Source organism: Carlito syrichta, unplaced genomic scaffold, assembly GCF_000164805.1.
Source record: "Carlito syrichta isolate Samal-C Ts95f unplaced genomic scaffold, Tarsius_syrichta-2.0.1 Scaffold307958, whole genome shotgun sequence".
Lineage (NCBI taxonomy): Eukaryota > Metazoa > Chordata > Mammalia > Primates > Tarsiidae > Carlito > Carlito syrichta.
In genome coordinates this window covers 928-9,338 of record NW_007252054.1, presented here as the reverse complement: position 1 = coordinate 9,338, position 8,411 = coordinate 928, and the positions used below count along the sequence as shown (strand labels likewise).

At 54.0% G+C, this 8,411-nt stretch overlaps 1 pseudogene; it reads right to left on the bottom strand.

Annotated features, from left to right (window-relative positions):
- Window positions 1-3,569: 3,569 nt before the first annotated feature.
- LOC103267123 lies at window positions 3,570-7,893 on the bottom strand (annotated as a pseudogene).
- Between the last annotated feature and the right edge of the window lie 518 nt (window positions 7,894-8,411).

Sequence of the window (8,411 nt, the reverse complement as noted above, 5' to 3'; positions counted from 1 at the left end):
TTCGGCTGAGGGCCTGGCAGTGACTGCTCCGTTGTTTGCATTCTAGCTGAGTGAACAGAATTTTAGCATCACAGACTCCTGAAATTAATCTGAAAACCTACCCGTGCCATGCTGCCCATGTACCGGTCGGATGTGGAAATTCATACATAACCCTGCAGGGAGGAATCGCCGTGGGGCAATCTTGGATCAGCCGTGCCATCCTTTGGACAGGAGTCTCGGTCTTGACCCAGGCCAGCCTCTTGCCAGAATCAGGATGTGTGTGCAAGGGAAGTGTGGGATAAAGGAATCCGAAGGTGGTGGCTGGCACTGGGAAGGGAGAGTGGAGATGGTCCCCAGACCAGCTCCATGGACAGTGGGGACAGGCTGCAGCAGGAGTTCAAGGTTTCCACAACATCAGGGTTGCTGCTCTAGGGCCCAGCAGTGACACGAGACAGTCCCAGGCTGCACGCTGGCCCGGGCAGATCCAGGATGTGGCAGCTGTGGGAGTGCCTGGCCACCATGAGCCTGTGGAACGCAGGAACTGTGGTTTTGGGAGCACAGGGACAGGGCAAGAGGGTGTCCATGGGAGAGACCTCAGTTCTCTTACAGGGTGAGGCACTCTCAGTGGCTCCTTGGGACATGGCCATCATCACCCTAAGTTGCAGTAGGAAGAACACAGCACACGCTGCCTCCTAGGGAACAGGAAGTCCCTGGGGAGAGGCCTGGGTGGCTGTTCAGGGTTGAGAGTCTTGCCTTTGCAGATAAAGCCAGAGCCATGAGACATGAACGTTATGGATGTGGCTCCACCATGCCCCGGGCTCAGCTGGCACCACAGGTCTGTTTCCTTAGAAACATGCAGAGCCTGAGACACAAACTCAGGTTTCAGTGATTTCTGGAGTGAGCGTCCTCAGAGGAAGATGACACCTCGGAGTGAGGCAGGAGCCAGTGAGGATGCTGTGGCCACCAGTCATTTCAGCCTGATCCCAAGGCACTTGGAGCACGAAGGGACCACAGAAATGTATCTCCAGGATTTGACACTGGCTGTGGGCACAACCTCCCAATCAAAGGCATGACTGGGATGGAGGCCAGCAGTGAACTGTGAGCAGCTGAGAGTTCTGGCCACAGAGGAGACCCGAGTGTGACAGCAGCAATATCAACTGCAGCCACTCTGTAGACTGAATGCGTGTGTCCTCCCAAATTCCTGTGTTGAAATCCTAACCCCAAGGGATGGTACTTGGAGGTAAGGCCTTTGAAAGGCTCCACCCTCATGACCGGGATGAGGGTCCTTACGAAAGAGACTCTGGATAGCACTTCATCCTGCCACGTGAGGACACAGAGAGATGATGGGTGTCCATGAACCAGGAGGTTGGCCCTCACCAGACAGCAAATCTGCTGGCATCTGATCTCGGACTTCTCAGCCTCCAGAACCACGAGCAACATACCTCTGTTGTTGCAAGCCACCCAGTCCGTGGCCTTGTTATGGCAGCCCAAACAGACTAAGACAGTCAGTGTCCACTTCATGGCCTTGAAATCAGCCTTTTGGCTGGGTCCATGGACCCACTGGCTCTGTTCCCACTCTCTGGGGCCTCAGAACACACCCACGACAGTCCCTGATATCTGAAGACAAGGTACTTAGATTCTGTTGGTGGCCTCTGAGTGTCCCACGTGGCCAAGGGGCCAGTCTCAGCAGGTGGACACTTCCAGACAACTTGTGGGCTCCCTCACAAGCCCTAGAGGTTGTTGGATGGCCCCAAACTCTTGTCATTGAGGGCTGTCTGTGGGGATCCCAAGGATGCTGTTTTCTCAAATGTGAAATCCTGAGTCGAATATTAAACTGTCTCAGCCATCAACGTGTTCCCAGCAAGTCCACACAGGAAAGGAAACAGTAGCCACGTGAAATATTGACACTTCACATTGTGCTGTTGCTCCTGATGTGTGGTAGGTTGTTTTTGCTTGTTTGGGGTTTTCTTTTTTATTTTTCTAACATGGATTACAAAATGACCTCCAGTGAGGAAAACTGCTCATGGAGAAACTACATACCCCTCCAGGCTGTCATCTCTAAGAATGGGTAACCATGATTGGAGAAGGAGTGGCCCAGAGAGCCTCACAGATGTGGAGGCCCCTCTGTCTAGGTCCTGGGCCTGGCTGGGAGCAGGCACCTGCCCCTCCTCACAGGCTGTGACAGCTGCAACCCCCACCCCACACCAACTGCTTTCCACCATGCAAGTATTCTTTTTCCAGATGTAAAGTCGGCAGGTTATCATTATCACTTTTTTTTTCAAGTAAACCAGAGAAACCTGGTTTAAAGAGTCCCCTGTCTGGGACGCTTCCTACACTCAGGTTTGAAGTCCCCTCCCTGGGCTCCCTCACCTCCACCCCCCGGGAAGCCTTATCTCCGAGGGGACAGTGATCAGGTCTCACTGCTGTCACTGCTGATGCACCCTCTCATGTGGGGGCACACTCTACCCACACCCCTTTTCATCATCATAAGAAATTCTTGGGTCTGCATCACTACTAATCCTTTAGAGAGCAAGCCTGAGGTCAGGGTGGCCCCGTCACCCGCACAAAGACCCACATGGAGAGCTAAGTGGCAGGCAGGGCTTTCACCAGAGCCTGTCTCCTGTGAGGGACTCTGTCCTGGCTGTGCCACCACCAAGTGCCAGTTCAGGGGGTCCGACCCTGGTTTGCCAAGTACAAGAAGACAGAGCCTTGTTTTCAACTTTTCAGCAGTTTTATTATAAAGAAATCTGAGAGAAGCACTGGGCACCAAGAGAGACACTTGCCAGGGTCAGGAAACAGCAGCAAACAACGTCAAGAACCAACACCCAACCCAAAACCCAAGACCACGCACATGTTAAGGTAAGCTGCAGTTTTGTTCTCGGGGCTTCTTCATCAATAGACAGATGTCACCGTGGGCAATCTTAAATAGATAGATATATGGTTTAAAGAAAAGGGCAGTCCTCCGAGGTGGCACACACTGTCCAGTTGTGGCTGTGTGTGTGATGAAATGGCTTGGCAGCTGCTTTTGTGCTTGTCTCCCTTAAGATAAAACTTTAAAAAACATGTGCTAAGGGTCATATAAAAACCTTTTTACCTTAAAGGAAGCTACTTTTGTCCTTCCATAAAATAACCTTACAGATATCTTCAGCACAGTTCTAGAACACTTGGTCAACTACTTGCCCGGAGCCAACAGTTCATAGGTCATATACTTTTGTTCACATCGGAAAACTGATGTGCACGTCTACAGCAGTGCCGTTGCCCTGGCCCACATCTGGGGTGGGTGTCTGTTGGTAAACTACCCTGCCGGGGCAGCCCACAGGAGCTGAGACTGGGGCCAGATGTCCAGACACAGGGTACTGTGGCAGGGCAAGGAGCAGGTTCCCACAATCACCCTGGAGTAAGCAAGTCAGCGGGCAGTGGTGGGGAGTGTGCTGCCCTTGCAGAGTCTGGTGGGAGGTCCAGGAAGAGACTCAGCCCCAGGACATGGGTGTGTCACTGCTCTCTGGGATCAGCCACCCTGCCTACTGCCAAGTCCTCTTTTCTACTGTCAGCCCTTCAAGTGAGCCTCAGGGAGGGGAGGGGAGGCCTGCTTAGGTGAGGTAGAGCGATTTATCCCTGGGAAGCAGGCTGTGAGAGAGAGAAGGGGCTGTCAGAGCTGCCGGTAGCCCCCGCACCCAGCCTAGGGAGCACCGGGACCCCTAAACTCTGACCCTCCACCCTCACCCTGGGTTTAGCTGCCCCCTTACGGAGAACAGGGGACTCATGGTGGGCCTCCCAGATGGTCCACCAAACAGAACTAAGACCCTCCCAGAATCCCAGCAGGGGACCACCTTGTCCTCAACTTTAGGGGAAGGACAGTAGTGTCTGTCCCTTATCAAAGCCCAAGCCAATATCACCATTGCTTTTATGTTGGCTTTTAATTACAGGGTTTTTATTTGTATATTTCAAACTGAATTAAGGAAGGACAGGCACTTAAGAAAAAAAGAGAGAGAGAGAGAAATGGGATCTCACTATGTTGCCCAGGTTGGTCTTGAACTCCTGGGTTCAAGCAATCCTCCCACCTCAGCCTATTGAATAACTGGGACTGCAGGCATGGGCCACTGTGACTGGTCCCTTTTTTGTTTTTAAAATAGGGCACTGCTGTGGTCTTGTCTCCACACTGGGTGCCAAGGGACGGCCTCAGGAAGCCTGTACATTCTGTGATGTCCGCTAAGGGCCGCCTCCTTCTCCAGTCCTTCGACTTTTGAGAAAGAAAACCATGGTGAGGGGAAAGAGCTGTGGCTGGAGGGTCTGCACCTGCTTGGGGTGCAGGGAAGGGAATTCCTGTGGAGCAGAGTCCGCCCACACTCCTGGAGTCTCTCCCCAGGAGTGTCAGACATGGGGCATGTGCCTGAGGGTGCTGGTGAGCTTGGCAGGAGGAGGAGCATGTGCTAGGAGTCTGACACTAGGGTGGGGGCAGCAGCCAGCCGGCATGAGTGATGTGCCTCCTGGGGCATGAAGCTGCAGTGAGGACAGCTGCTGGGCGCTGCGTCCCCAGGTGCGACTCTTGCCGGGGAGTAGGAATCTGCTGGTGGGTTAAGGGCAAGTGTGTCCCCTTCACTCTAGTTTTCCTCTCCCGCTGGCTGAAAGGAGAGGCCCCTCTTCCTTGGAGTTGGTGAGGCACGGCTCCAGGAAGGTGGTGAGCACAGATTTGAAAGGCTAAAAGTGCAGAACAGGAACAGAGGCCCAAGGCAGAAAGACCAGGGAGAAGCCCGTGATGCTAGAGTCTGGGTGTCTGGAGGGAACAGGGATGTGGGAGGCAGGAGGTGTGATTTCTTGGGCAAGACAGTTGGTCCTTTCTCTGAGGGTGCCTCGCCCAGGTCTCCTGTCCTGTGTTCTCAGCTGCCCTCTTATCCAGAGAACTGCCCATGGCTGAGTGTAGCTGTCCCGCACCGGTGGCTACCCACCCCAGCCACAGCCCTCCCTCATGGGCAGCCCACAGCCAATGACCAGTGGATGCAAGGGCTAAAAAAGCCAGTTCCAGCCGGGTGCCATGGCTCACACCCGTGATCCCAGCAATTTGGGAGGCAGAGGCCAGAGAATTGCCTGAGCTCAGGGGTTCGAGACCAGCCCGGGTCTCTACAATAAATTAAAGAATTAGTCAGGCATCGTGGCATGTGCCTATGGTTCCAGGTACTTGGAAGGCTGAGCCAGAAGAATCACCTGAACCCTGCAAGCCAAGGCTGTGGTAGCCATGAGCGTGACACTGCACTCCAGCCAAGGCAACAGAGTGAGACTCCAAATCACGAAAAAAAAATCCATTCTCTGACTTCTGGCAGGACCCACTCTGCAGCTGCACATGCTCCGTGGGATCAGGAAGAAGCCGATCTCCAGCTGGGGCCACGTCCTTGGTTGCTCTCTCCTCCACCCTGTCCTGCCCTCCTCGTCCCCTTCACCCACAAACCCTCCCTCAACACATCATCAAAGGCACAAGCCCCTGCCATCTCAGGCTCTTCCACTAGGGAACCTGGCCTGAGACATAGGACCCATCTGTCCATGTCTCATGGACTTACTTGTGAAAAAAACGGATGAAAGGGAAAAAGCAAGACTAAGGATCGGCTACAGTCTCCAAAGTGGGCCTCAGCATCAGGCCTGCAGAGTCCTGGGTCTGGCTCTGCTGTGTGTCATCTCCTGACTCTAAGCATCCCCTGGGCCCGGCTGACAGCAACTGCAGGGCCTTGCTCTGGTCTACATTTCCCTGGCTCTTCTCTTGTCCCCTGGCTTTCCCCATCCCATTCTCCCTGCGTGGCCAGGATAAAGGCAGGACAGTAATAGGACACATGAGGCTGACCTGAGGTTGATCCTGCTCTCCCCACGGTGGTAACTGCTGTCCCAGTCTTCGATGCTCATGGAGTTGGATGAGCCAAGTGAGCGGGACCCCGAGCTGCTGGAGAACTCAGAGATGTGCAGAAGTCCTAAGGAGGGGAAGGAGGAGACGTGAGCCAGGGACAGACAGAGGGGTGGACGGTCTCAGGCAGCCCCAGGAGGGAGCAGGGACTCCATGGGCCCACGGGTGTCCACACAGAAGAGACACATAGACTCTCTTCGCTGTCCACACGCTCCTTTTCCCAGTAGAGCCTCTTTCAAACTATTCTACCCCTGTCTTAGCTGAATCAGAACGTGAAGAACTTTGTCATCAAGGCCTTTCCCTTTCTGGTCCTTAGTCTCCCAGTCTTCAAAACAGAGTGATTGGGCTGCACGACCTTGCAAGTGAACCTTGCAATAATCTCTGTGGAATAATCAGTAGGGGTCAGGCCTCAAAAGTTTTGAGGAGAGCTGCTGTGGCAGAAGGCGCAGTGGCCTCAGCCCTTTGTGCCAAGGAGCTAAAGTGGAAAGGGATGCAAGATGGAGGGCTTGAATAGCCCAAGAATCTGCCTGGCAACTTGTCAACTGCTCGCTGCAGCCAGTACGTTTCAGGCAAGTTATGCTAGACCCACGTCACAGATGTGGGAACTGGGCTAAGAGAGGTCAGGTGCCAAGGCTGAGGTTTCGTCACTGGTGAGAGGCAGGGCCAGAGTGTGAAGTCCCAAGCTGTTCCTCCTCCCGACATGGGTCACCGAAGGACTTGTTCCTACACTGCCCTGCTTACCTGGGGCCCTGGAGGCAAGGGGCTGATTGCCAGCAGCACCTGGAGTTCCACAGGGGTGGGCAGGACAGGGGACTGGGGACCTGGGGACATGCTGATGGGGGACTGAGGAGGGCACCCTAGGCGTGGGGGCGGGGGCAGTGGCAGCTGTTGGTGCAGTGTGGGGCTGAGCAGAAAGGAGGATGGTTGCAGTGAGGACATGCTGAGGCCTGGGAGAAGCAACTTGGAGCCCAATGTCTGTGTGATACTGGCAGGAGAAGCCCTGCTGTGGAAGGCCTGCAGGTCCAGCAGTGTCAGGAAGGAGGCCAGGCCTGGCATGGCATACATGGGTTGCTTGGATGGGAGCTTCTTGGCTGGCGAGTTCGCCTGTGTGCTCTTGGTCTCCCCTTGGTCTGGGAAGCTGTGGAAGGAGACAGGAACCACGCACCAGAGAAAAGGGATACACCTGAACTTGGGCTGTGGACCTACCAACATGTCCCCTGGTGGGCTCTCTGAGCCCTGAGGAAGAGCTCTGGATAACACATGGCCCTTAGTACACTTGGTTCTGAACATCCAACCACCCCTGCTGTTATCCCTGTTCAAGGAAATCCACACCGCTCAGCTTGGCCAGCGAGACAGCCCTGTCCTGCCAAGCCATCCTCCATGAAAGCGCCTCCTGGCCTCTGTGCCTTGGCATGCGATGGTCCCTGACTCTGAGCACCCTCCTACTTGTGGCCCAAGGCAGATGCCATCTCCTCTGAAACAACAGCCTCCAAGACAACACCGACCTCCATGGGGCCACACATCCACAGCCACATACAGACTCCTGTGTTGCTGGTTGACAGGGGAGGCAGACAGTGTGGTGGTGACATGCCATATTTGGGGGTGGCATGTTCTGAACCCCACCAGTGGTCAGGACTAAAGGCCAGATTTGAAAACTGGCAACACTGGCTGTGAATACAAGTGCAGCCACTTTAATAAACTGGATAATTTCAGGCAAGTTGCTTAACTCTGCTGGGTGTGGGATTTTTGTTGGAAGAATTCAATGAAATGAGATGCATGTAACTTACCCAGTGTGAGCCTGGCATACTGTAGGTGCACAATAGATGTAACCACTAGGCCTGACCCACCCTTTCCAAGACCTGTGATGCTGTGATGCCCATGGACTCCCGTTCTTGCCTCAATCCTCAGTGGCCCTGCTCTTGGCAGGGTTGTACCTAGGGAATCCAGATTTACCTTGGAGACGAGGCTTGCCCTGTAGGCTACCAGAACCTTCAGATATTCCTTCTTCACTGCTTCAGTCTCTTCCTCTTATAGGCCTGAAAGCCGTAACACATGAGCAACACTGGGGAGAATGTGACAGAGATGACACGGGGGGCGGGGGGTCTGGGGTAGGAAGGCACGGATTTGAGGGCCATGCATGGATGAGAATGTTGGGTCAGTCACTCACTGGCCCCTTTCTGGGAACACTACACAGGGATTATGGAGACCAGGCTATGCCCCAATTCCTCAGCCAAGTTGCTGTGTGGCCTTGGCTGTGGTGCTTCACCTCTGGGTCTCCAGATCTCATCAGAACAACTGACACAGCAAGACAGGGCCCCTCGAAGCCTCCATCTGATCTAGCACACTGCAGATTCCTTAATGCCTAATCAACTTTGCATCCTAGAATGAACACTACTTGTTTGAGATATCCAATTTGCTAACCTTTTTATTAGGCATTTTAAAGTTAGGTTCTTATGTTATTGTAGGAATGGCCCCTGTTTGTTCACACTTCCCTGAGTCTGTGCCTTTTGGTAGAACCCTCCCCAATAACTTGGGGCTTGGCTTT